We start from the raw sequence: 27741 nt of genomic DNA on the forward strand, positions 1-27741 counted from the left end.
CGAGTCAGGAATTACGGAAAGTAGGTGGTAAAAAATACCCTACAGGAATGATATAAAAGAACTAACAATTTCCAAGAATAGTTTGCGCAAAGTAACGCAAACTATGACGCTTTCAAACATCATGCACTCATGTATGCGTATGCTACACGAAATATATTTATATATACATTTTTTATACATATATTTTTATAGAATATGTTCTATTAATGAGCTTGAAGTGAGTGGCATCATCAAAGCAGAACATTGTAACATGCGCTCTCCATAATAATATCTGCCGTTGATATCCAGGCATGCCCGTTATGATGCATACCAGATAGATCAAATTCGAGCAACTGTACTTTAGCACTATTATAAGCATTAAGTATTTTTATTACTATGGAAAATTGGTTATATTACACTTCTATCACAAATGAGGAATTACAATTTCACCACACCTGTCTACAACGGTTCTTATATTGCTTGTTTACCTTCTGTTAAGTGCTGACTTTTTGTGAAAGAACGTGGTTTAATATTATATGTAGGAATCATAGCAACCCATGATTGTAAGAATCATAGCAAGCCATGTAGGTACATTTTGTTCAACCGTTATTCTTAGTTTTCATATGTATAGTTAGTTGAAATAAAGCAACCGTAGCAAATTCACGTGCGGATATATAAAGGTAACATAACCTTACGTTATATTGATAAAAATGTCCGAAATAAAAATTTTGAAAACAAATAAAAATAATGAAATGTTGGGTATTTCTATTATTTAGAAAGAATAACAAAACAAAGGACATATAATTGAAAGAACCAATAACTGTAGACGATATTGATATGCCACTTAATTTATATGTCCTTGAAGGCGAGCTTTTTGTCTTAGCAGAAAAGTGGGTCGATGATGAACTTTTTACAATATTGGGGACAAAATCTTCATTGGAAATGCTGAGTAGCAGTGACTGCTGGGCTGCTGATGGAACTTTCCATGTTGTTCCTCGCGTTATGAGGCATACATGGCAGAGTACATGGCGAAATCGTGCCTCTCGTTTTTTGCTTGATGAGCAAAAAAACGTTGAAGTCATATGTCGCTGTTTTTAACGAGTTGCTGACGATTGCAGGTAACCATGAACTAAATTTATACCCTCAGCGTATAATTTGCGATTTCGAAATGGGTATCATATCGGCAATTAAGCAATGTTTCCCAAATACTGATTTACGTGGCTGTTTGTTCCATTTTGGACAACTAATATGGCGAAGGGTTCAGAAGGAGAGGTAATTAAAGCCTATTTTATGGTTGTGTATGTATACTAAGTAATAATATGTTCTTTTTATGTATAGATTGGCTCAAAAATATGGGACTTCGATGGAATTCGCACTGCAAGTCCGAATGATTAAAAGCTTAGCTTTCGTACCGCCAAGCGAAATACCGAATTACTTTCAAACATTACTTAATAACTGCGATGATGAAAGTGTAAAAAATTTACTAGTTTGGTTTGATAAAAATTATATTAATATAAATAATAATAATTCCAAATATTCTCCCGAGTTTTGGTCAGTGCATGACCATAATGCATCGCAAACAGAAACGTTTCCTAGAACACAAAACCATATTGAAGCGTGGCATCGCCGGCTGAAAGTTATTGTTGGAAGAAGAAACTTGCAATTTTACCATCTTGTGCTAAGTTTGCAAAAGGAACTTATTTTAGCGAAAACTCAAATATCAAGAAAAGAAAATGGAGAAAGAGTTAGAAAAAAAAGGAAAATAATTAAGAGAAACAAACAGCTGTGAAGAATTATTAAGAAAAGATTAAGTCACACTACATATTTAAAAAGAATTGCAAAAAATATTGTAATTGGCTAAACTAAAATATTGTTATCGCTTAAACATACCTATATGTATATTTATGAATTAAATGTTTAGTTTGTTACTTCTTGTATGACGAAAATCACAAAACTTGAATAAAGCAGAATTTTTCGCATTAAACATGCAGAATTTTGAAAAAGCAGAATTTTAGAAAGCAGAATTTTAAAAAAGCAGAATTTTAAAAAGCAGAATTTTTTTGCAATTTACAGAATTTTGTCACCCAGAATTTTGTAATGCAGAATAATGACACGCTCCCGTTGTGTATTCGTACATAAAATTCCATTTCCATCTATATTTGCTGACAATGAATTTTCAAATGTTTTTGGAGGCGGAAAATCTTTCTTGAGTAAAGCGAAAGGTGTCGCTACTGTCGCTGTTAAACTAGTTGAAGGTATAGTTTTTGAAGAATACGCTGATCCAGTTGATATTAACGGTATTAAATCGGCCCCACCTGCCAATTTACCCACTCCCCCTTTTTCAGTGTTAAAAAGCTCAATTGAAGATAAGTCTGCTGTTGGATTTGGATAAATGTCTTTAGTACTTTTCGAGTATTTAGTGGCCTTTTTTGATTTTTTCGGATCCTGCGAATTAAAATTTAGATCCCTTGTTGAATCTTTCGCAGTGTCATTACACACTGGCAAAAATAAGTCCTCCACATGGGGAAAATTTAATGGAGGAGTTGTTAACTGATGTTGGTTTTGATTTAACTCTTTGGAAAGTAGTTCACTCGAAGTATTAAACACCGATCGTAGTGGATACTCGACGGAGTCGTCAGAGAGTTCAATTGGGTCATCATTATTTAGTATACGTACGGAAGCAGAAGATGCTGCTAAAGTTTTATTAGGAGATGCATTTTGAGAATATATGTCGCCGACCAAAGATGAGTTTTCAGTTTTTGGTTTAGGAGATTTAATACTATTTCTTTCATTTGATTTCTGACCTTCGCCTGGGTTCAACGACGAATGCATATCAGGTGTGCTCCAGTTATCAAAATTCTTTAATATCCTATCACCGATTGCAGATGGTTGCTGAGGTTTAAAAATATTTGGACTATCTCTTTCAAGTTTTGTGATACTGGCTTTAGACTCATGCGACATTAGTTTCATTGATTCTGGCACAAAAGGAGGTACATTGCAGTAGCTACGTTCTCCGCTTGGTTGCGACAGAAGCAAATCTAGTGATTTTCTGGTGCTTTCTGACCTATGGAATGCAAAGTTAAATTCGTTTGATAAATAAAACAATATAAATTCAATTAGAAATTAAAAGGTTGTTTTGTAATAATAACTTGAATTAGTTTGATTGGCAGGAGGCATCTGGGGAGCTGATCGCTTTTTGCTAGTAGGCGATTTGTATGTAGGTGCAAGTTTAGCAGCAATTACTTTAGCAACTTCTTTATCCGTTTCCATCAAGGTTTCTTAAACGCTTCTAGCGGTTGTAAAACAGTATCCATGCACATCAGTTTCTTATTTATAGTGTTAACTTCTTCCTTTGTTGGAACTCCAGCTTCTTGTTTTAATATGTTTTTTTCACTCGTCGACATATTCAAGGATTGACTTTTCACTTTATTTTTTTTGCGCTCTTTTCGGTATTCTTTGACATTTGTGGACATTAGCTTTTTTTAATCAGTAAAGAAAACTTTCCGCTTGTGTTTTCCCCCCGGAAAAATCTCGGTTTAATAAATTAAATGAAATACCAACATTGTAGCCGTAAAGATTGTTCATCTGCTCCAACAACGGAAAATTGGTTATATTACACTTCCAGGAGGAAGACAAAGATTTCTCTTTATTTCAAGCATTTCACATTAGTAGTATGTATATTCCGGACTACAAGACAATATCAAAAATGTTAAAATTTTAAAATTTTTATCATTTTAACTCAAAAATTTAACATTTTTACCATTTAACTCATTTTTTTAACTTACAGTTACTCAAAATTTAACATTTTTTAACATTTAACTCATTTTTTAGCTTATATTATCTCAAAAAATAAACGTTTAAATTTTGATGTGGGTCGATGAGTCCAACCCTAAATTATAGTTACTCGTAGTTAATATAATATTTTTAAGATATTAAAGATATCTATTTTTGATGTACTAGTAATCAATATTTAGGTTGGTACAGTTAAAATTTTGTGTTGGGTCGATGTCTATTAAGTGAAAAAATGTTAAAATATTGATTACAAAATATTTAAAGTAATCTATTCAAAAAAAAAAAACAAAAAAGAATACATTTATTTTTTAAAGTACCTTTCAAAAAAAACGACGAACTCCTCAAAACAAGAGTCTTTGAGTCAGATTTGAACTTGCAACAAAATTATTGTTATAATTCCAACTGCTTAACCAACTCATCTAAACATCATATTCTGAACTAATGTAATTACAGCTGAGTAGTATGCAAAGCAAGCAATGCTGATCTTATCAACATTGCTCACAATCTATAAATAGAATAAGCATAAGCACAAACCAAAAAAAAAAATGAAATACTGTTGAATACGAGTCACAAACTGCAAGATAAGCATAATATTTGATAGGCTTTTATACATCAACACATGGTTACAAGTGCAGTATGTATTTAGCGTTAGAAGAGGGTGGATGCAAAATAATTGAAACTTCAAATTTGAACTCTTTGAAGTTCAAATTTATAAAATTTACCCAATATTGGTTCATAACTTAAATCTCTTATTAAATATGTTATTGGATTAGATGGATAAATTTTACTAATATAAAATATTTCTCGAGTCCAATTATTTTTATATTTGTTTTCAAATTGTTTTTTATGTGATTGAATTCTTACTTTTTCTCCAATTTTAAAAACTGGTTTTTCTAAATTGTTTCTATTAATTTTAAAACAATTATCAAAAATTAATTGTTCATTTTTTTCATTTACTTCACAAGGTTTCATACCAATAGTTCTATGTACATCTTTGTAATTATATTCATATAATATTTTATCAATTACATCAATCCAATTAGTATTTTTCTGAGTTTCAAATCGTATTTTTAGTTTTTCATTAATGGTTCTATTAAATCTTTCTACAATTGATGATTTCTTTTCACTAAATGTTTGATACATGTTAATATTGTATTTATCTAAAACTTCTTGGAAATGTTTATTTAAAAATTCTTTACCAGAATCTGTATGAAGTAATTTTGGTGCACAACCTGCTTTTTTAATAATATTTAAAAATGCTTCAGAAGTTGTTTTTCCATCTTTCTTTTTTAATGGTTCTATATAAGCAAATTTAGAAAATGTATCAATTACATTAAGCATATATTTGTATCCTCTATTAATTCTAACATTAACTGTTGTCATAATTAGTAAATCTGCTGCCCATAGTTCATTTATGCCTTTAGTAATAATTTTTCTTCTTTCAAAATTTTTTCTTACTGGTTTATGCAACTCTTTTGCTATTTTAAAATCATTATTTTTAGTATCAATAAATTCATCTTTATCCATTTCAAAAATATTTAAAATTTATTTTAATTAAATAACAATGATATCAGATAAAGTTTTAAAAGAATATATTAAAACACAAAAAGACTTAAAAAATAAACTTCAACAATTTAATTTAAACAAAGTAATAAAACAAGAAAAAATTAATGAAGATCTTCAAGCAATTATTCAACCATTAAATCAATCAGTTATTAATGTTCACAATTTAAATGATAGCTTTAAAAATTTAATAGTAGATTTAAATCAATCATATAAAAAAACAATAGATGGACATTCACAAAGTGAATATGTTTCAACGGAGTCGAAACCGTTTGACAATAATATGAATTTACAAACTAATGAATTTAACGAAAAGCAACTATCACCAATTAGAAAAACAAACAAACAAAAATTAGTTGAAAGTACACCAACAACTAGCACATGTTCACGAAGCGAACAGTTAACTCCATCAACATCAAAAGACGCTCTTTTGCGTAGTGCAAATGAAACGTTATCTACACCAGTACAATTTATTTCAGAAAAAATTGGAAATATGGCAATGAAATATTTAAATTTAAATAATTCTGATATGAAATTATGTGACAATATTTTTGGTCTAAGATCTGAAGATGGAAAAGATTTATGGATTGGTAATACTGAAGTAAAAATTAGTAATAATGATATTATTTTAAGTAATAAAACTTATAATGGAACAAAAGGGTTATGGGAATTAATAACTTTAAAAGAACCATCAACAGCTGTAACAAATAATGATTTACAAAATTATGAAGAAATTATATTATCAACATATGCTTACATGCAAAATTATGACAAAAGTTCTAAACGTATTAAATCTAGCGTTGGAAATAAATATATGAATTTTATTAGACCAATATTGATTAAAAATAAAATTATAAAAGAAAAAGTAGGATCTGGTTTAAATTCAAAAAATAATCTTTCAAAATCATTACAAAATTTTAAAATTAAAACTAGTTTACCTACTGAATATGTTCGTTTTGCGAATCGTTCACAATGTGAACGTGTTTATTGGAATGATATTAATGAATTAAAAGATAGATTAAATTTGTTGATAGGCGAGTATAATGCAGGAAATGATAGTCCAGAAATACATAATGAAATTATGAATATTATTGAGGAACTAAGAGAAGAAAATATGTTGACTCTGTCAACGGTTTCCGAAGGAAACGTATTAACTGTTTAATTAAATTACATATAAATTTAAATAAATTAAAAATTTTTTTTCTAATAAATGGGAATTGATAAGTTTGGACAAAAATCTTTTTCAGAAATAAATTCATCTAATGAATATTCTCTTAATAGAATAATATCATTAGAAAATGAAGTTGAAGAAATTCGTTCAAATAGTGATCAAATGAGAGAGATTATTAGTAAATTAATGGAATTAAATCAACTACTTCAAAAAGAAGTTGAAAAACAAGAAAAAGATAATGTGGTAGCTTTTGGTGTTGTATATAAAGAAATAGAACAATTAGAAAATAATTTAAATCAAGATATTATTAACATAACTAAACAAGTAGATTTTATAGAAACAAATATTGAAAATTTTAAAAACAGTTTAGAAAAACAATTGGATAGTTATTCGGAAAAACAAATTTTAATTGATAATTATCTTAAAGATTTAGTTTTACAAAATAAAGACAATATTAATCAAAATAATATTACTAAACAAAATGATGAAACTAATAATAAGATTGATAAAAGTATTCAAGTAGATGAATATATAAAACAATTAAATATTGAAGAAAGTGAAACAGATATTCAAGAAAGTAAACTACAAATTGAAACAAATATAATTCAAAAATAATTTAAAAAATTCATACATATATAAATGATAAACAAAAATAATAAATCAAAATAAAAATTCAAATATTCAACATCGTTGAAATATGTTCACATCATATTTCATTTGAAATTAAAAAAAAAACTTAATCTATATTAATATAATTAATAATTTAATGTATAGTAAAAAGGAGGGGGTTCGTTTTAGTTACCTACATTTCTTATTTTATAATGTCCCTAGGGTAATTTGTAAGTCTTATTTAACTTATCGTTATCATTATTATTCAATTTTTTATTAAAATAAAACTTATCATCATAGGGTGACAATCCTATTTTATTCTCTTCTGTAGTATATAGTTTATTATCATATGATCTAATATTATGAACAGTTTCATTTTTATTTTTTAAATTAATTAAACAATTCTTATAATCTTCAATTGTTAACTTTTTAATATTATTTTTCTTTATTCCTTTACAAACTTTTTTATCACAAACATCGGTCTTAAATGCATACATTTTACTTCTAAGTCCACAAAATTCTCTAATTGGTATTCCATTATATTCATCTTTAAATTTTCCTGGTACTTTTTTATTAATATTAGATTTTAAATCTTCAATTGGAAAATTATCTATATAATCACTGGTATCATAATTATCTAGATCATCTTTCATTTCAGAATAAATATCAAAATCATCATCAATATGTTTACCTTCAAAATAAAGAATAAATGAATCAGTATCTGTTCCTAATAATTTCATTCTATTACCATATTTAGTTTTAAGTTGTACATACATTTTAAACATTAATAATTTTGATAAATTTAAAATATTTTGACCTCCAAAGATAGGTTTATTTAATTTAATATTTGTATTTTTACCAAACACTACACACATATTATGATCTATTATTTTTCTTGATTGATATGTATTTCTACTTATTAGTTTTCTCATAAGTTTTTCAGTTTTAACTATTCTAACATTAAGTCTATTTCTAACATTTTCCATTTGTTTACCATATACACTATTATTCATAAGTTTGAAAAAATCTTTTTCAAAATCGTTTTTAGCTTCTTTTCTAAGTGTTGTATTTTTTCAATATAATTTTTTAACCATGCTTCTTGTCTACATTTAATACCTCTATGAATTTTAGTTAAAATTACACCATTATTTAAATATTCTTTTAATAATCTTATATCAATTATATAATTTTTCTTTGGTAACAACGTACACATTAATTTTTTAATTTTATCATTTGGTTTACTACCAATCCCTTTATTAATTAAGTCTGTTTGATTTGGTGATAAATCTTCAAATTGTGGAACATAATGATGAGGTGCTGGAGCATAATCATTATAAAAGTTGTGTAATTCCGGAGGAATACTTATATCAACTTCTAATGTATATCCAATATCACCATCATCAAAATCTTTATTTAAAATATTATCAATATTACAAAAATATTTAATTTCATCTTCATTTAACCATTCGTGATTACCAACACTTAATTTTTGTGACATAGCCCATCCATATAAGTTATTTGCATCTAAATATAAAATATAACTTGTTAATTTTTTAGAATCGTATATACCTTTAAGAGAAGCTTCCTCTTTACTTAATTTATAAACTTGTTCTACAATATCATCGTGTTCACTCTGTGAACCGTTGACAGAGTCAAAGTAATAATAACAATTATTAGCTTTAGCATAGTTATGTGCAATTTGTGATATTCCACCTCTAGTTCCACTTTCATAAAATTCATACATATCTTGATCTGTTAATAATTCTAATTTTTGTTTGGTTAATTTTAAAGCAGATGAATTACTTAAATGTGGTGAACTTATATAATGTATAGGATCTAAATTATAATTTTTAAAACATTCTTTTCTAAAATTATCAAATACATCACTTAAAAGTATAACATCTAATTTCAAATACCAGTTATGATAGTCTCTAAATGTTTTATAATTAAAATGTTTCCAAAATTTATTTGCAAATTTATAATCGTTAATATTAATATTTCCATTTAATGATGAATTAAAATCTTCAAGATTTGGAAATTCTGTTATACTTAATTTTTTATAATTATCAATAAATTCATAAGGATATACGCCTTTTCTAAGTAAATAACATTTATCTTTTAATGATAAATCTTTAAAAATATTATTAAAATTTTCTAAATGATCAAAATTAATATATTTTATATTTTTAGTATTACAAACTGAACAAATACTACAAGCATATATTTTATTCTCAGTATTTTTACCAACTTTATAAGATACATAATCTATATTTCTTATTTTCTTACATGTTACACAATATATATCATTAACATCTAATAAATTTTTAACAGCTTTATCTAATGAAGTATTTATAAATTCCATTGAATCTATAAATCTTAATTCTATTTTTTCGACAACTGTATATAATTCTAAATCTGTTGAATTACAATTACGACAAGTGTTTCTTGTCTTTAAATTATATTGATATTTACATTTTTTGTTTTTACATTTTAAATATTTAGTTTCACCTACAATAACTGGTTTTTTAATTTGTTTAAATTTTTCAGTACTCGTTGCTAGAACACTAGTTTCAGTTTCAGGATGAAATTCATCTAAATATTTTAGAAATAATTTTGAATCATAACCTTTTAAATTATGAATAATAATTGGTAAAAATTTTGGCATCTTTAACTTTAGATTACATTTATTACATAAAGCCATTCTATATTTACCAGTTGTATGGTCATGATCCCAACATTTTTTATTTTCTTCAGAAAATGGAATATCACAAATTTCACAATTGTTAGTATTATCAAACTTTAATATCGATTCTTTATCCTGAATTATATTATTCAATTTTCTTACTTCATAATAATCTTTAGCATATTTTATTAAATTATCTAAGAATGATTTCAATAGCACTTTTCTATTAGAAGTATTCTTTGAAATATATTGTTTGTTATAAGTGTTATAAATACCATAACTATTTGGAATGTGTTCATGAAGTAATATTGTATTTTTACATTTGCCAGATTTTTTTTTATTAATTTTTTCCAAAGTACATTCAAAATCAGCATATAAAGTATATGGATGAAATAATTCTGCACCATTAGATTTATATTTTAAAATATTTTCACCCTCTTTAGGTAACTTTATATTTTGTATTATATTATTATCATCTTTTAATAAATAACATGTTTTTATATGTTCTTCTAATTTATCAGATTTTTCAAAATGTTTAAAACATTTATTACAAATATGTAGATGTTCATGCTGATGATGAATTTTACCACTTAAAAATCCAGATAAATTTTTAAGTGGTACAAAGTGAGATTTGTATGTTTCTTCTGTAATATTTTCTTCTATATATATAATATTAACATGTTTTTTTGGCAAACCATTAACGAAATAATGAAAAGAGTTACTTTTATACATTAATTGAATTTGGTAATATTCATCATCATTTTTTTCTGAATCATAATGATAAAAATTCATGGTAATATTAAAATAATCTTCCAATTTTTTAACATTTTCTTCATTAATTATAAATGGAAATTCTAAATTTAGATTTTTAAATGTATCATCATTTTCTAAATCTTCAAGATATTTTTTGTATTTTGTTGGTCTTTCTGGATGAATTTTCAACACATCTTGATAAATAGAATATAAGATACAATATAAAATACATTTATTATCAGTATTTTTAATATTAACACAATTTCTATTAGTAAATGGAATATATGATCCAGCAAGAATTTGAGACTTATCTCTACTAATATGTGTTTTTACTATTCTAACAAAGCTAGCTGTAGATCCTTTTGTACATTTTTCTGAGAATTTATTATTTATTTCCTCTATCATTAAATAAAATTCTTTTGTATAGTTTAATTTATTAACATAATGTATTTCTGATCTACACCAATATTCATAACTTTCTTTAATTTTATTAGTTTTTTTATCAATAATCACAATATTTACCGCTGTTGCTAAAGACACTTTAAAATTACGATATTTTTTAAAACCTTTGAAAAAATATTTGAAACAATTTCTTTTTATTAATTCTAAATGTCTTTTAATATTAAATTCTTCATTATTTGTAAACTCTAAATCAGCAACCATATTGTTAAAACATGAACCATTTAATTGTTTTTCTTGAATATCAATAATATCAAAATCATAATCATCAAAATTTTGAAATATATTTTGAATAACATCATTATTATGCTTTTCTATTAAAACATTTATTATGTTTAATAAACTATTTTTATTTTTATTATACCAATATTTTGGCAATTGAAAAATATGTTTATTTGCTCTAATATATTTTTTTAAATTTTTTAAATTTTTAGATTTCAATTCTTTAATATTAAATGGATTCATTTTTATTTGGTTGATATTTTTACTTAATTTTTCCTTATTTATATAGAAAAAATTTTTTTAATAATTTAACTTCGGACCTCAAACATTTTAATACTTTAAAGTGTGATGTAAATACTAATTAAATTTATTTAACTTAATTAGAAATTAATTTTTATCAGATTTTTTTTCATTATTTTCTTTATTATTAATATATTTAATATGAAATTGAGATTTTAAATGACGTTGTTTATGTGGAAGAGTATAATTTACACCACATTCACACTCTACGCTTGTAGTTCTACTTGGTAATGAGTTACGATATGCGAATTTTTGATTGTAACATTTTTTACAATACCCCTTATTCAAATTAGAAATAGTTGTTTCTTCTAAGCATGAAAAACATATTTTTTTACCATCTATAATAGATAAACATATTTTTTCACCATTTATTATTTTATGATATAATCTTTGTTTTGGTATGTTTCCTTCGTGAATGGTTTCTTTTGAAAACATAATTTCACTCATTATTTCCAATTTATTAACAAATATTTTTTTTAAATTTATGTTAACTTTGTTAACTATTTTCTTCGAAAATATCAATTTACATTTCTAATATTTAATCTTATACTAATTTTTTCTTTTCTAAAATCAATGAAATTATTATCCTGATCAACTATATAAATAGTTATATTTCTAATATATTAGTATTTGTATTTACTGGATAGTATATTAAATTTGTAGGTATTTCATTTATTTTTTCACCAGGTTTATCATTGATAAAAAATTCATGAATAATATTTGTTTGTTTATTATTTTCATAACTACCTCCTACAATATTACATTTTATTCTAATAGAATTAACATTCATAATATTTACTGGTAAATCAGATGATACTAATGTATTAGGTTGAATAATTTGTTCACTAAATCCTAGTAATGAAGCTATTTTTGTGTAAAATCAATAATATAATCACTTTTAATTTCAACTTTTAATGTTGTCATATTTGGTTTAATAGTAATACCCTTTATTTTGTCTTTTATAAAATTGTTTATATCATTTATTTCATATGAACCAGTTGGGAATGTAATTATTTTGTTAACACTGTTAATTGTTTGTAAATTATCTTGTGAATCATTTCCTTCGAAAATATGTTCACTTTGTGAACCAATGACAGAGTCAACATAATGTAAAATATTATTTTTTAATTTTTTAGATATGTTCGGTATAGAATTATAAGTAGAAAAATTAAGCAAACACATTTCAAAATCATGTTTATTATCTAAAATTATTGGTTCATCAAAATTACATGAAATTATTGAAGTATTTCCATCTAATGATATAGTCGGCATTATTTAATTAAGTAAAAATTTTAAACATAGATGACCACAAATTATTTCATTTATTTCTTGATCAATATTATTATTAAAAATTACAGTATTTTCATTAGTTTTGAAATATTTCTCTATTAATATTGGTAATTTATTTATAGCAAAGGAATCATAGTAAAAAATATGATTATTATATTTTTTATATGCTACCCAGTGTGTACCATTACCATTATTATTATCTAAATTTATTATTCCACATTCTATATCTTTTATCTTTTTTGGTAATCTATCTTTCATGAATACACCTCTAAAATTTGCTATATTAAATTTTCTAGCATATTTTTTTAAATCATAATTACTTAATGGTTTAATTGGAATTAATTCAAAATCAAATTTTTTTTAAGTAACATACCATTACCAGATTTTTTAAGTAGCATACCATTACCAGATTTTATATTTTTTTCTTCTAATGCTTTATTATGACGAATTTTTTCTTCTAATAATTTATCGTTAGTTTTTTTATCATTATATGCTCTATATAATGTTGTTCCTGCAGTAACTGCAGCTCCTATTGCTGGAATAAATGGTAATAGTGCTGGTAAAAATCCACCAATTTTTCCATTATTAAAACTTTGTAACTGGGACATAGATAATTTTAATATAAAAATTTTAAAAGTAGTTTTATTATTATCTAAATGTTTTTTTATAGAATTAATTTGTTTTCTAGTTAATGGTAAATATGTTTCATTCATTACACTTTCTTTAGTTCTTTGTAATTGAATTGGTTCTAATTTTATAGTAATATCTGTTTTATTTTTCATAGCATCATAAACTTGTTTTTGTTGATCTTCATTTAGAGATATTGGATATTTAATGTATCGTCCACATTTTGGAATAAAATAAATTTTATCTTTATTCTCATTTTTATTATATTCACTTTGTGAACCGTTAACAGAGTCAACATTTATCAATTCTTCAGTTGATGAATTGTGAGTTGTCAAACCCATACCCATTTTTCTTTTAAATTTCATAGCATTAGTAGTTAAATATGCATTTACTTTTTCTGATAAACTACTATCTTTTGCTGAAACTCTTGACCATGCTTTATCTTCTAAAATTTTATCAGCTTCATGTCTTTTCTTTCTATCGTTACTTTTAGAATATGCAATATCATGTTCTTTAGCTGCTTCATCTAATTTATTAATTGGATGTATATCTTTTTCAAGTTTTAATTCAAGATTAGTACCAGGTCCTAAATAATTATATCCTGGAGAATGTAATTCAAATGGAAGATTATTTATAAGATTATTTATAATACCACTACCATAATATCGTACCATTTATTATAATAGAAAATGTGATGTATTTATTTATTTATTTATTTGGATAATTATTAATCATGAACTGAAGGTAAACTTGAAATATCATCATCAACTTTTTTATTAATATTAGACAATTCGTTTTTATTTTTCTTATTTATTTTAGTTACATTCTTTAAAAATCCCTCTGTTAAACTATTTGATTTAGTCTGTCGAGAATTGTCTTCTTTTGTCGAGAATTGTCGAGAATTGTCTTCATTTTTAGTGTTTTTGCCAATAATTTCAATACCAAGTAATTTAAGTCCATTATTAAGAGAATCGCGTGAAATATGATTTTGTTCGCAAAATTTTACTTTAGTTAATTTTAAAGTACTAGCTTGTTCTAAATAATTAATAGCTAAATTTCTTTCTCTAATTTGTTTAAGTTCATTAGCATTTTTTGGAATATGAATATTTTTTGAATTTCTAAAACTTTTTGTTTTCCCTTGTAGTGATACAAGTGGTGAAACAGTTTTAGTAGAAGGGCTTGGATGATTGTATAAATTAGTTATATTCTTATACATTTTATTCATTTTAATTTATTTATGAAACAATTTTTTAAAATAATTATATTTTTCTTAGTGTTTCAATATAAAAAAATATTAAAAATTTTTATTATAATAAATGTCGAATATACATACAATTGAAGAATTTAAAACAAATACTGATGTGCCTATCATGAAATTAAGAGGATCTAGTATAAAACTATTAAATAAAGAAGAAATAGAAAAAGAGGTCAAACAAACACAAGAATTTATTAGGCAACATAAGTCTCAGTTTAATAATAGAAGTGGTTTTGTTCAATGTTTAAATGATGCACTTAAAAATAATGATCATGTATGGCATGAATATGCTGTTTGTATTATGAAAAGTGTTAAAAATATTAAAGATTATAATATTGAATTACATTCAGAATCAAATAAAATATTAGTAAATGAATTATTAAATGAGAAAGCTATATTAGAATTTAGTTTAATGAGTTATGAAGAAATTATTGGCAAATTAAATGATGATATGTATGAGTTACAAGTAAATTATGATATTCTTGAATCAGAACATAATAACCTTATAAATAGCATTGAAAAAAAAAAAACGCTGCATTAGCTGAAAAATATAAGAACAATTTTATTAAAAGACAAAAAGCTATTGAAGAATCTAAAACAATGAAGATTGGACTAGTAAATAAAAAAATTACAACACAAAAACTCAATGATTTATTGAAAAGTGTAAGTAAAATGAAATAAAAAAAAAATATTGTTAATAAATGAATACTTGTGTTAATATTATTCCATATCAAAATAATTGTATATCACAGTTATACATAATTGATGCTAATAATAAATATAATGGAGGATGTAGATGTGTCATAATGGATCCGTCTTTATTAAAATTAATTTCTATTGTAATTTTTATTGTAATTGCAATTCTTATATTTTATGCAATATATTTAGATACACAAAAAAGGGTAATTGAAAATGAATGTAAAAAGATTAACAAAAAAAAAAAATAATATATTAAAAATATTTAGGATTTTTTCTATTGCATTAAATGAATAATTGTAAAAACAATTTTGATAAAAATAATCAATTATCAAAAATAGATTTTATTATTTCAAATGGAATAGATAAAATAATGCAAAATGAATACATTTCAATGGTACTAATTATTATTCTATTAATAATGTTTTTTTATAATTTGATAAGACAATTAAATACAAGACTACAATTATTTTAAACATAGGTTTCGACCTAGTCAAAACATATTAGTAAATTTTTAATAATATTTTTTCGTTAAATAAATGAAAGAAGAAAAAGGTATCGAATCTTATGACTTTTATGAACATTTGCCATCTAATTCTACACTATTAAATGAATATGGAAGACCAATAGAAATAAATATTAATAATCAAGACATTAAAACGTTACCATCAAAAAGTTTACTTAATATTATAGGTCAAATTATTGCTAAAGATAAAGATGGTAAAATATTAGATAAACTTAATCCTGATAAAATAAATTTTGTGAATAATGGTATAATAAATCTGTTTAGTAAAATTACATATTTTATTAATTCAGTTGAAATTGATAAAATTGAAAATCCTGGAATAACAACAACAATTAAAGGCTTAGCATCATTTTCTAATGATTTATCATTAAATAATGCTGGTTGGCAAATTGTAAATAAAGGTAGTGTTTGTAATAAGAAAGGTTATTTTTCTGTTAGCATTCCATTATGTATATTAATTGGGTTTTTTGATGATTACAAAAATTTCATTTTTAGAATTAATCAAAAATTAGAATTAATAAGATCAAATGATGATACAAATTGTTTAATTATTGATAATAGTTTAAGTGATCATACTTTTTCTATTGATATTAATCAAATTATATGGAGAATGCCTCATGTTAAATTTTCAGTTGAAGTTGATCATGAAATTAATAAAAAAATTTCAAATAATATATTACAAACTTTCAAATGTATTTTAGAAATTGGAGATACTATTGTACTACTGCAATTCCAGCTGTAAAGACTTATACCTGGAATATAACATCATCTAGTGCTAAACCTAGATATTTTCTTATTGCATTTCAAACATTAAGAAATCAGAATAATTATAAAGACAATAGTAAATTTGACCATTGTAATTTAGAAAATGTTGTAGTTAAATTAAATACAAATAGATATCCAAACTATGATATGCAACTATCTATTAATCAAAATAAATTTGATACATTATATAATATGTTTCTAGATTTTAAAAATTCATATTATGGTTCTAGTATAAATAATTTACCAATAGTTAATTATGATACATTTTTAAAAGAATATCCAATAATATGCATTGATACATCTAAACAGAATGAGGTAATTAAAGAGGCTGCTATTGATATTAAAATTGAATTTAAATGGACAGAAGATTTTCCATCAAATACAGTCGTTCACTGTTTAATTATTAGTGATGATAGTTATTCATATAATCCACTAACAAATCAAGTGATGGATGTTTGACTTGTTTTTTTAAATTTTTATAAAATTAAAATTAACTAAAAATTAATTGAAATAAATATGTAATTAATTATATTAATAGATTAAAAAAATGTATCTAAAATTCTAAATTATGGATGGTCATTTAAAAGTTACTAAATTAGATAATAAAATTAAATTAACTATTCAAAATTTTGATACTCATAAACCAATAAAAAGATTAAATGAAATATTTCCGAATATTATTAGAGCAATTATTTGTGGACCAAGTAATTGTGGAAAAACAAATGTATTATTAAATATATTATCAAAGATTTATTATTCTGATATAATAATTTGTTCAAAAACTTGCTATCAAGAAAAATATAAATTTTTGGAAGATATGATAATTCAATTCAATAAATTGTGTGTTAAAAATGATTTGGAATCTAAAGATATAAAATGTTTATCAATTCAATCTCTACCAACACCTGAAAATATTAAACCATATTCTGTAATAATATTTGATGATATCTCTACAGAACAACAAGATAATATTGCCAATTATTTTGCTTATGGTAGACACAATAACATTTCTTGTTTTTATTTATGTCAAACATATTCAAAAATACCTAAACAATTGATAAGAGATAATACAAACTATATAATTATATTTAAACAAGACAAGACTAATCTGAAGCATATATTTAATGACCATTGTAATGATATTGATTATGATATTTTAAAAAATATGTGTATTCAATGTTGGAAAGAACAGTTTGGATTTTTAGTAATAGACAAAGAACAAGAAAAAAATGATGGTAGATATAAAAAAATGTTTGAATTTTTCTTTACAATATAAAAAATGTTTGAATTTTTGTTTAAATAAGATTTTTATTTTTTATTATTTCCATTTATTTTAGAAATCTTTATATTTTTCATTTTTTTCATCAAAAACTATATCTAATATTTTTCTATATTTATATAATCCATCAATGGTGGGCAGCAGATTTACTAATTATGACAACAGTTAATGTTAGAATTAATAGAGGATACAAATATATGCTTAATGTAATTGATACATTTTCTAAATTTGCTTATATAGAACCATTAAAAAAGAAAGATGGAAAAACAACTTCTGAAGCATTTTTAAATATTATTAAAAAAGCAGGTTGTGCCCCAAAATTACTTCATACAGATTCTGGTAAAGAATTTTTAAATAAACATTTCCAAGAAGTTTTAGATAAATACAATATTAACATGTATCAAACATTTAGTGAAAAGAAATCATCAATTGTAGAAAGATTTAATAGAACCATTAATGAAAAACTAAAAATACGATTTGAAATTCAGAAAAATACTAATTGGATTGATGTAATTGATAAAATATTATATGAATATAATTACAAAGATGTACATAGAACTATTGGTATGAAACCTTGTGAAGTAAATGAAAAAAATGAACAATTAATTTTTGATAATTGTTTTAAAATTAATAGAAACAATTTAGAAAAACCAGTTTTTAAAATTGGAGAAAAAGTAAGAATTCAATCACATAAAAAACAATTTGAAAACAAATATAAAAATAATTGGACTCGAGAAATATTTTATATTAGTAAAATTTATCCATCTAATCCAATAACATATTTAATAAGAGATTTAAGTTATGAACCAATATTGGGTAAATTTTATAAATTTGAACTTCAAAGAGTTCAAATTTGAAGTTTCAATTATTTTGCGTCCACCCTCTTCTAACGCTAAATACATACTGCACTTGTAACCATGTGTTGATGTATAAAAGCTTATCAAATATTATGCTTATCTTGCAGTTTGTGACTCGTATTCAACAGTATTTCATTTTTTTTTTTGGTTTGTGCTTATGCTTATTCTATTTATAGATTGTGAGCAATGTTGATAAGATCAGCATTGCTTGCTTTGCATACTACTCAGCTGTAATTACATTAGTTCAGAATATGATGTTTAGATGAGTTGGTTAAGCAGTTGGAATTATAACAATAATTTTGTTGCAAGTTCAAATCTGACTCAAAGACTCTTGTTTTGAGGAGTTCGTCGTTTTTTTTGAAAGGTACTTTAAAAAATAAATGTATCCTTTTTTGTTTTTTTTTTTTGAATAGATTACTTTAAATATTTTGTAATCAATATTTTAACATTTTTTCACTTAATAGACATCGACCCAACACAAAATTTTAACTGTACCAACCTAAATATTGATTACTAGTACATCAAAAATAGATATCTTTAATATCTTAAAAATATTAACTACGAGTAACTATAATTTAGGGTTGGACTCATCGACCCACATCAAAATTTAAACGTTTATTTTTTGAGATAATATAAGCTAAAAAATGAGTTAAATGTTAAAAAATGTTAAAATTTTGAGTAACTGTAAGTTAAAAAAATGACTTAAATGGTAAAAATGTTAAATTTTTGAGTTAAAATGATAAAAATGTTAAAATTTTAACATTTTTGATATTGTCTTGTAGTCCGGAATATACATACTACTTACGTTATATTGATAAAAATGTCCGAAATAAAAATTTTGAAAACAAATAAAAATAATGAAATGTTGGGTGTTTCTATTATTTAGAAAGAATAACAAAACAAAGGACATATAATTGGCCCAAAAAAGTAAAATAATGCGGACTAGAAAAAAGAAATGGAACATGAAAGAACCAATAACTGTAGACGATATTGATATGCCACTTAATTTATATGTCCTTGAAGGCGAGCTTTTTGTCTTAGCAGAAAAGTGGGTCGATGATGAACTTTTTATAATATTGGGGACAAAATCTTCATTGGAAATGCTGAGTAGCAGTGACTGCTGGGCTGCTGATGGAACTTTCCATGTTGTTCCTCGCGTTATGAGGCATACATGGCAGAGTACATGGCGAAATCGTGCCTCTCGTTTTTTGCTTGATGAGCAAAAAAACGTTGAAGTCATATGTCGCTGTTTTTAACGAGTTGCTGACGATTGCAGGTAACCATGAACTAAATTTATACCCTCAGCGTATAATTTGCGATTTCGAAATGGGTATCATATCGGCAATTAAGCAATGTTTCCCAAATACTGATTTACGTGGCTGTTTGTTCCATTTTGGACAACTAATATGGCGAAGGGTTCAGAAGGAGAGGTAATTAAAGCCTATTTTATGGTTGTGTATGTATACTAAGTAATAATATGTTCTTTTTATGTATAGATTGGCTCAAAAATATGGGACTTCGGTGGAATTCGCACTGCAAGTCCGAATGATTAAAAGCTTAGCTTTCGTACCGCCAAGCGAAATACCGAATTACTTTCAAACATTACTTAATAACTGCGATGATGAAAGTGTAAAAAATTTACTAGTTTGGTTTGATAAAAATTATATTAATATAAATAATAATAATTCCAAATATTCTCCCGAGTTTTGGTCAGTGCATGACCATAATGCATCGCAAACAGAAACGTTTCCTAGAACACAAAACCATATTGAAGCGTGGCATCGCCGGCTGAAAGTTATTGTTGGAGGAAGAAACTTGCAATTTTACCATCTTGTGCTAAGTTTGCAAAAGGAACTTATTTTAGCGAAAACTCAAATATCAAGAAAAGAAAATGGAGAAAGAGTTAGAAAAAAAAGGAAAATAATTAAGAGAAACAAACAGCTGCGAAGAATTATTAAGGAAAGATTAAGTCACACTACATATTTAAAAAGAATTGCAAAAAATATTGTAATTGGCTAAACTAAAATATTGTTATCGCTTAAACATACCTATATGTATATTTATGAATTAAATGTTTAGTTTGTTACTTCTTGTATGACGAAAATCACAAAACTTGAATAAAGCAGAATTTTTCGCATTAAACATGCAGAATTTTGAAAAAGCAGAATTTTAGAAAGCAGAATTTTAAAAAAGCAGAATTTTAAAAAGCAGAATTTTTTTGCAATTTACAGAATTTTGTCACCCAGAATTTTGTAATGCAGAATAATGACACGCTCCCGTTGTGTATTCGTACATAAAATTCCATTTCCATCTATATTTGCTGACAATGAATTTTCAAATGTTTTTGGAGGCGGAAAATCTTTCTTGAGTAAAGCGAAAGGTGTCGCTACTGTCGCTGTTAAACTAGTTGAAGGTATAGTTTTTGAAGAATACGCTGATCCAGTTGATATTAACGGTATTAAATCGGCCCCACCCGCCAATTTACCCACTCCCCCTTTTTCAGTGTTAAAAAGCTCAATTGAAGATAAGTCTGCTGTTGGATTTGGATAAATGTCTTTAGTACTTTTCGAGTATTTAGTGGCCTTTTTTGATTTTTTCGGATCCTGCGAATTAAAATTTAGATCGCTTGTTGAATCTTTCGCAGTGTCATTACACACTGGCAAAAATAAGTCCTCCACATGGGGAAAATTTAATGGAGGAGTTGTTAACTGATGTTGGTTTTGATTTAACTCTTTGGAAAGTAGTTCACTCGAAGTATTAAACACCGATCGTAGTGGATACTCGACGGAGTCGTCAGAGAGTTCAATTGGGTCATCATTATTTAGTATACGTACGGAAGCAGAAGATGCTGCTAAAGTTTTATTAGGTGATGCATTTTGAGAATATATGTCGCCGACCAAAGATGAGTTTTCAGTTTTTGGTTTAGGAGATTTAATACTATTTCTTTCATTTGATTTCTGACCTTCGCCTGGGTTCAACGACGAATGCATATCAGGTGTGCTCCAGTTATCAAAATTCTTTAATATCCTATCACCGATTGCAGATGGTTGCTGAGGCTTAAAAATATTTGGACTATCTCTTTCAAGTTTTGTGATATTGGCTTTAGACTCATGCGACATTAGTTTCATTGATTCTGGCACAAAAGGAGGTACATTGCAGTAGCTACGTTCTCCGCTTGGTTGCGACAGAAGCAAATCTAGTGATTTTCTGGTGCTTTCTGACTCTATGGAATGCAAAGTTAAATTCGTTTGATAAATAAAACAATATAAATTCAATTAGAAATTAAAAGGTTGTTTTGTAATAATAACTTGAATTAGTTTGATTGGCAGGAGGCATCTGGGGAGCTGATCGCTTTTTGCTAGTAGGCGATTTGTATGTAGGTGCAAGTTTAGCAGCAATTACTTTACCAACTTCTTTATCCGTTTCCATCAAGGTTTCTTAAACGCTTCTAGCGGTTGTAAAACAGTATCCATGCGCATCAGTTTCTTATTTATAGTGTTAACTTCTTCCTTTGTTGGAACTCCAGCTTCTTGTTTTAATATGTTTTTTTCACTCGTCGACATATTCAAGGATTGACTTTTCACTTTATTTTTTTTGCGCTCTTTTCGGTATTCTTTGACATTTGTGGACATTAGCTTTTTTTAATCAGTAAAGAAAACTTTCCGCTTGTGTTTCCCCCCGGAAAAATCTCGGTTTAATAAATTAAATGAAATACCAACATTGTAGCCGTAAAGATTGTTCATCTGCTCCAACAACGGAAAATTGGTTATATTACACTTCCAGGAGGAAGACAAAGATTTCTCTTTATTTCAAGCATTTCACATTAGTAGTATGTATATTCCGGACTACAAGACAATATCAAAAATGTTAAAATTTTAAAATTTTTATCATTTTAACTCAAAAATTTAACATTTTTACCATTTAACTCATTTTTTTAACTTACAGTTACTCAAAATTTAACATTTTTTAACATTTAACTCATTTTTTAGCTTATATTATCTCAAAAAATAAACGTTTAAATTTTGATGTGGGTCGATGAGTCCAACCCTAAATTATAGTTACTCGTAGTTAATATAATATTTTTAAGATATTAAAGATATCTATTTTTGATGTACTAGTAATCAATATTTAGGTTGGTACAGTTAAAATTTTGTGTTGGGTCGATGTCTATTAAGTGAAAAAATGTTAAAATATTGATTACAAAATATTTAAAGTAATCTATTCAAAAAAAAAAAACAAAAAAGAATACATTTATTTTTTAAAGTACCTTTCAAAAAAAACGACGAACTCCTCAAAACAAGAGTCTTTGAGTCAGATTTGAACTTGCAACAAAATTATTGTTATAATTCCAACTGCTTAACCAACTCATCTAAACATCATATTCTGAACTAATGTAATTACAGCTGAGTAGTATGCAAAGCAAGCAATGCTGATCTTATCAACATTGCTCACAATCTATAAATAGAATAAGCATAAGCACAAACCAAAAAAAAAAATGAAATACTGTTGAATACGAGTCACAAACTGCAAGATAAGCATAATATTTGATAAGCTTTTATACATCAACACATGGTTACAAGTGCAGTATGTATTTAGCGTTAGAAGAGGGTGGACGCAAAATAATTGAAACTTCAAATTTGAACTCTTTGAAGTTCAAATTTATAAAATTTACCCAATATTGGTTCATAACTTAAATCTCTTATTAAATATGTTATTGGATTAGATGGATAAATTTTACTAATATAAAATATTTCTCGAGTCCAATTATTTTTATATTTGTTTTCAAATTGTTTTTTATGTGATTGAATTCTTACTTTTTCTCCAATTTTAAAAACTGGTTTTTCTAAATTGTTTCTATTAATTTTAAAACAATTATCAAAAATTAATTGTTCATTTTTTTCATTTACTTCACAAGGTTTCATACCAATAGTTCTATGTACATCTTTGTAATTATATTCATATAATATTTTATCAATTACATCAATCCAATTAGTATTTTTCTGAATTTCAAATCGTATTTTTAGTTTTTCATTAATGGTTCTATTAAATCTTTCTACAATTGATGATTTCTTTTCACTAAATGTTTGATACATGTTAATATTGTATTTATCTAAAACTTCTTGGAAATGTTTATTTAAAAATTCTTTACCAGAATCTGTATGAAGTAATTTTGGGGCACAACCTGCTTTTTTAATAATATTTAAAAATGCTTCAGAAGTTGTTTTTCCATCTTTCTTTTTTAATGGTTCTATATAAGCAAATTTAGAAAATGTATCAATTACATTAAGCATATATTTGTATCCTCTATTAATTCTAACATTAACTGTTGTCATAATTAGTAAATCTGCTGCCCATAGTTCATTTATGCCTTTAGTAATAATTTTTCTTCTTTCAAAATTTTTTCTTACTGGTTTATGCAACTCTTTTGCTATTTTAAAATCATTATTTTTAGTATCAATAAATTCATCTTTATCCATTTCAAAAATATTTAAAATTTATTTTAATTAAATAACAATGATATCAGATAAAGTTTTAAAAGAATATATTAAAACACAAAAAGACTTAAAAAATAAACTTCAACAATTTAATTTAAACAAAGTAATAAAACAAGAAAAAATTAATGAAAATCTTCAAGCAATTATTCAACCATTAAATCAATCAGTTATTAATGTTCACAATTTAAATGATAGCTTTAAAAATTTAATAGTAGATTTAAATCAATCATATAAAAAAACAATAGATGGACATTCACAAAGTGAATATGTTTCAACGGAGTCGAAACCGTTTGACAATAATATGAATTTACAAACTAATGAATTTAACGAAAAGCAACTATCACCAATTAGAAGAACAAACAAACAAAAATTAGTTGAAAGTACACCAACAACTAGCACATGTTCACGAAGCGAACAGTTAACTCCATCAACATCAAAAGACGCTCTTTTGCGTAGTGCAAATGAAACGTTATCTACACCAGTACAATTTATTTCAGAAAAAATTGGAAATATGGCAATGAAATATTTAAATTTAAATAATTCTGATATGAAATTATGTGACAATATTTTTGGTCTAAGATCTGAAGATGGAAAAGATTTATGGATTGGTAATACTGAAGTAAAAATTAGTAATAATGATATTATTTTAAGTAATAAAACTTATAATGGAACAAAAGGGTTATGGGAATTAATAACTTTAAAAGAACCATCAACAGCTGTAACAAATAATGATTTACAAAATTATGAAGAAATTATATTATCAACATATGCTTACATGCAAAATAATGACAAAAGTTCTAAACGTATTAAATCTAGCGTTGGAAATAAATATATGAATTTTATTAGACCAATATTGATTAAAAATAAAATTATAAAAGAAAAAGTAGGATCTGGTTTAAATTCAAAAAATAATCTTTCAAAATCATTACAAAATTTTAAAATTAAAACTAGTTTACCTACTGAATATGTTCGTTTTGCGAATCGTTCACAATGTGAACGTGTTTATTGGAATGATATTAATGAATTAAAAGATAGATTAAATTTGTTGATAGGCGAGTATAATGCAGGAAATGATAGTCCAGAAATACATAATGAAATTATGAATATTATTGAGGAACTAAGAGAAGAAAATATGTTGACTCTGTCAACGGTTTCCGAAGGAAACGTATTAACTGTTTAATTAAATTACATATAAATTTAAATAAATTAAAAATTTTTTTTCTAATAAATGGGAATTGATAAGTTTGGACAAAAATCTTTTTCAGAAATAAATTCATCTAATGAATATTCTCTTAATAGAATAATATCATTAGAAAATGAAGTTGAAGAAATTCGTTCAAATAGTGATCAAATGAGAGAGATTATTAGTAAATTAATGGAATTAAATCAACTACTTCAAAAAGAAGTTGAAAAACAAGAAAAAGATAATGTGGTAGCTTTTGGTGTTGTATATAAAGAAATAGAACAATTAGAAAATAATTTAAATCAAGATATTATTAACATAACTAGACAAGTAGATTTTATAGAAACAAATATTGAAAATTTTAAAAACAGTTTAGAAAAACAATTGGATAGTTATTCGGAAAAACAAATTTTAATTGATAATTATCTTAAAGATTTAGTTTTACAAAATAAAGACAATATTAATCAAAATAATATTACTAAACAAAATGATGAAACTAATAATAAGATTGATAAAAGTATTCAAGTAGATGAATATATAAAACAATTAAATATTGAAGAAAGTGAAACAGATATTCAAGAAAGTAAACTACAAATTGAAACAAATATAATTCAAAAATAATTTAAAAAATTCATACATATATAAATGATAAACAAAAATAATAAATCAAAATAAAAATTCAAATATTCAACATCGTTGAAATATGTTCACATCATATTTCATTTGAAATTAAAAAAAAACTTAATCTAATATAATTAATAATTTAATGTATAGTAAAAAGGAGGGGGTTCGTTTTAGTTACCTACATTTCTTATTTTATAATGTCCCCAGGGTAATTTGTAAGTCTTATTTAACTTATCGTTATCATTATTATTCAATTTTTTATTAAAATAAAACTTATCATCATAGGGTGACAATCCTATTTTATTCTCTTCTGTAGTATATAGTTTATTATCATATGATCTAATATTATGAACAGTTTCATTTTTATTTTTTAAATTAATTAAACAATTCTTATAATCTTCAATTGTTAACTTTTTAATATTATTTTTCTTTATTCCTTTACAAACTTTTTTATCACAAACATCGGTCTTAAATGCATACATTTTACTTCTAAGTCCACAAAATTCTCTAATTGGTATTCCATTATATTCATCTTTAAATTTTCCTGGTACTTTTTTATTAATATTAGATTTTAAATCTTCAATTGGAAAATTATCTATATAATCACTGGTATCATAATTATCTAGATCATCTTTCATTTCAGAATAAATATCAAAATCATCACCAATATATTTACCTTCAAAATAAAGAATAAATGAATCAGTATCTGTTCCTAATAATTTCATTCTATTACCATATTTAGTTTTAAGTTGTACATACATTTTAAACATTAATAATTTTGATAAATCTAAAATATTTTGACCTCCAAAGATAGGTTTATTTAATTTAATATTTGTATTTTTACCAAACACTACACACATATTATGATCTATTATTTTTCTTGATTGATATGTATTTCTACTTATTAGTTTTCTCATAAGTTTTTCAGTTTTAACTATTCTAACATTAAGTCTATTTCTAACATTTTCCATTTGTTTACCATATACACTATTATTCATAAGTTTGAAAAAATCTTTTTCAAAATGGTTTTTAGCTTCTTTTCTAAGTGTTGTATTTTTTTCAATATAATTTTTTAACCATGCTTCTTGTCTACATTTAATACCTCTATGAATTTTAGTTAAAATTACACCATTATTTAAATATTCTTTTAATAATCTTATATCAATTATATAATTTTTCTTTGGTAACAACGTACACATTAATTTTTTAATTTTATCATTTGGTTTACTACCAATCCCTTTATTAATTAAGTCTGTTTGATTTGGTGATAAATCTTCAAATTGTGGAACATAATGATGAGGTGCTGGAGCATAATCATTATAAAAGTTGTGTAATTCCGGAGGAATACTTATATCAACTTCTAATGTATATCCAATATCACCATCATCAAAATCTTTATTTAAAATATTATCAATATTACAAAAATATTTAATTTCATCTTCATTTAACCATTCGTGATTACCAACACTTAATTTTTGTGACATAGCCCATCCATATAAGTTATTTGCATCTAAATATAAAATATAACTTGTTAATTTTTTAGAATCGTATATACCTTTAAGAGAAGCTTCCTCTTTACTTAATTTATAAACTTGTTCTACAATATCATCGTA

This window comes from Anastrepha ludens, chromosome Y (genome assembly GCF_028408465.1).
Source record: "Anastrepha ludens isolate Willacy chromosome Y, idAnaLude1.1, whole genome shotgun sequence".
NCBI lineage: Eukaryota > Metazoa > Arthropoda > Insecta > Diptera > Tephritidae > Anastrepha > Anastrepha ludens.